The sequence below is a fragment of the Cryptomeria japonica genome, chromosome 7 (genome assembly GCF_030272615.1).
Source record: "Cryptomeria japonica chromosome 7, Sugi_1.0, whole genome shotgun sequence".
NCBI classification, from domain to species: Eukaryota; Viridiplantae; Streptophyta; class Pinopsida; order Cupressales; family Cupressaceae; genus Cryptomeria; species Cryptomeria japonica.
Genome location: NC_081411.1, coordinates 254,315,322 through 254,319,288, shown reverse-complemented (window position 1 = coordinate 254,319,288; position 3,967 = coordinate 254,315,322). Strand labels below are relative to the sequence as shown.

General features: G+C 29.5%; 1 pseudogene; it reads right to left on the bottom strand.

The window, feature by feature from the left end:
- Window positions 1-1,648: 1,648 nt before the first annotated feature.
- Window positions 1,649-2,832, bottom strand: LOC131053248 (CEN-like protein 1; annotated as a pseudogene).
- Between the last annotated feature and the right edge of the window lie 1,135 nt (window positions 2,833-3,967).

Sequence of the window (3,967 nt, the reverse complement as noted above, 5' to 3'; positions counted from 1 at the left end):
CATATTTGATAGTGACACTAGTTATTGAGTTGTCTTGGTTAATCAAGGGGTTGAAATTTGTATATTTAACGTATCTTTGTAGGTTCTTTTCTAATGGATGTGGTTTTTGGTAGAGTCCTAAGTTATTTTATTCCAATTATTTAGTCTTTATATCTATGTTTGTCTAATGGCTCAAGTACCATAGTGTGGTCAAGTTTGACATATTTATCGATTGTGGTATTTCTTTAATTTGTTTGTTGATAATAAATTTATGTTCTATTGTTCAATCTTCATTATTTATCTTATTAGCTTCAAGTGTGTGCTCCATATCCATGTTTATTGGTAGTTGATTCAATTAGCATGTAATTTTTACACCAGATAAAAAATGTAAAAAATGATTAAGAGAAAAACCAAAGCCATACAAGAGTTGGTGGAATCACTAAAATGAAATGAAATAAAATAAAATTGTTCTTCTTCTTCTAAAATATCTAGAATAAATGAAATAATAATATAAGCACCCAAAGTCTAGTCTAGAGAACAGGTGGAGAAAAATAACTATAAAGAGTAAATACATAAAAAATGAATAAATAAAACAATGATATTCAGATAGTAAGATGACATAAATAAGTTCTAACAAATGGTTATAAATTACTTATTTATGCATATACAAATTAACCAACTAGATGAATTCTTTAGAATCTAACCACTATAGCAATTTTAGCATTTTCCAAAAGCAACCAAATTTAATATAGAGGATTGTGACTTGTCCCTTGGAGTGAGAACAAATGTAAATTAACATACTCTAGATGATGTGCCAACTTTTAAAGGGGAAAGTATAAGGTATGTAATTTTCACTATTAATCATATTCTTGTTCTCGATCCTTGTGTTCCTTAATATATAGTTATACTTTCAAGTTACATTTTGTAGTTCTATCTTCTTCTGCCTTTGTTTCGTGTCCCACAACTTCATATTTTTCCTTATTTAATAAAAAGAATATTTGCTCCATCCACCTTCTCCACCATCCACTTCCCCCAAAATGAGATTATCTAAGTTACAATTTTACTAAATATGAAATATATGAATAATCCAAACATTAATAATAATTTTACACCTCATCCATTTTTAAAAATAATAAATAATCTTATTTATTTTAAAAGATAGGTTACATAAATTATTAATCACAAATTTTCTTTTTAAAAAATAACCCAAAATTAGAAAGTTTATCAATTTCTATTTCATTTTTCAATTTTTATTTCAATATATATTCATTTTATCAATAAAGACAGCGATGTGAATGCATACGTTACTCAAGAATGTTAACTACAACAGAGAAGAAAGTAACATTTCGATGCGAGAGTTGTACTTCTGTTAGGGTCACAAATTTATACGTACTTTAATGATATGCCATTGACAGAATCAGATAATTTTAAAAAAATTACTGACCAATATATCAAAATCCGGTGAAATCCTATTTTTCCGCTTCAAAACACCAAAATTAGTGGAAGCTCAAATGAATGCTTCTATCGATCCACATTTAGATTGTACGAAATAAACTCGGGAAAAATAAAAAAAGATGCACAGCGGAGTAGGAGGAGACACAGAGAACGTTACACAAAACAGTCTGTTCTAAGTAATTCAGGAGATGCTGTATTAATTATTTTGCAGATTTTAACGCTTTCGTTTGGAAGTCTCTTGACGGGTGTTGAAAAAGACTGCAGCTACTGGCAATCCTATTCCACTACTCTCTGCAAACTACCTTGTACTGAAATTGTAACGTGAAGAGGGACCTTCCATTACTTTCCTCCCCCTTTGCTCGAACAACACGAATACACATCGATGAATTCCAATCATCGGCCATGGGCACTCATAACTTACCAGTTCACGACCTACAGGAAAAAATTCAAATTATAATGGTATTCGAAATCATGATAACGTTTTTTAAACAATATTTCAGATCCGTATTTTATTATTTAGCTCAATTCATCTTGAAATGATGAATCCTGAGATATAATCCAAAAATTTCATTAAAAAGTTTTACACAACAATGTTCAAAAGATTTTAAAAAAACTCTAGAAATTTAATGGTCTAAACCTTTTCAAATTCGTAGATGAAAAGTTGTTTATATAATTGAAATAGTTAACTTTCAAGGAAAAATCAAAACTATCATTTATTCAAAAATATCTAATATTGACTGGAGAAATTTAATGATATAAACTTCCTCAAATTCAATTACTTAAAGTAGGAAACAGTCTCCTCGCGTACCAGAAGAACTGGATTTTGTTCCAGGTATGTCGACAACCATCCTTGAAATGTTAAATTCAAGGACATAAATTGATATTAGAAACAAATTGATGAAAAAAGACGACTTTACAACAATTTCATGTACTTAAATCTAAAAATCTACGATATTATATTATCAATCTGGACCATTGGGAACTTCTAACAATTTTGATGACAGTACCAAAGAAGATACTCGCGCCAAAATGGTTCACAGGGACCAGGGTAATCTGGATCTGTCATTATCTGAAGAAAACCCCAAAAAAGAAAAGAAAAACACAGGAGGGTTATAGCTTCTATGATATGAGTCGTTCAAGAAAATAAATATATAGAAATGCAGCTCTAGGCTCTGTAAATCAAAAGCATATTATCATAATTACCAACGTGTAAAACTTGTCAATATCGCCATCCACTTCTACTTGAGGTGGGAATGATACAGCAGAAGGGCTTGGTTCGAATCCATTAGTGACTTTCGTGTTTGAGTCGTACACAACGTTCATTTTTACCGTTGGAGTGAAGTCGTCCACAACATCCCCAATTACTCTCTCTGATTTCAATAGTTTCATGGACGCCATTCTCTGTGGCCTTTCTCCAACTTAGGATTTCCGGTTTCAAATAAAACTTGGCTTGCACAGTTGCTAATACAATTTGAGGTATTTGTACCAGTCGAATTACATATCATGGCGTGAATAATAACTACATACGTTTCTAAATAAAGAGTAACGTTATGTGTCATCAATGCAGATTTTATTCTTTTAAATAACTCTTATTGTAAAATTATATTGGGAAACGATTATCAAAGGACTAGCTGTGTTGTATATCTTATAAACAATTATTTAATATTTGTCATATCATAAATTATTGTTCCACTTTCCATGAATTATAAATATTCCATAGTTGGTAATCTCCAATACTTCATTAGTGTTATGTTTTTTGTAAGAACTGTGAATTTGTGGGCCATTTAGTAGATTATCTACAGCATCCTTAACTAGTTAATAATCGTCATGTGTAAAGAGTTGTGTAAATATTGTTTCTGGATATGGTATTAGTTACTTTTGGAGTCAGTTATATAAGATCGATGCTGACTACATTTATATGGTCTTAAGTCTATAGTTATGATAAATAATTTATTATTATTTTTTGATCCCATTCTGTTTGAGGACTTGAGGTGGAAGTTGAATATTAAATTTAATGAGATATTCATCCAATAGTGTGAATGTCTATTTTTGATCATGTTCTAATGTTGATAATCCATTTTAACTATTTGTGTTGATAAAATTAGTATATTAGTATATATTTTTATAAAAGAATTTTTAAGGATATATTAGTATTATCATTTTCTTGTGCGTAGTTGTTTCATTTTTTTCTCTTGTTCTTGTTTATTATTGTGTGTTATATATGTGATAGAATGTTGCTAAAATTTATGTAGATCAAATAATTTATAACGCTTTGACTATAGGATTATGTAGGAAGGCTTTGTGCATAAATTTCTTTTAGGTTAATATCAAAATCTAGGTTGCATATTATATTCACATGGGGAGTTGGGCCTATTTATTAGTTTTTGTTCATAATGGGAGTTTCTTGAAATTTATCTTGTGTAAAAAAATGGAAATAGAAATGACTTTTAAAATTTCAACTTTAGAATCATGTGACCAAGGATTCACTTGTATAGAGATGTATCCTTTGTAGTTACAAAATAAAAAACAATTT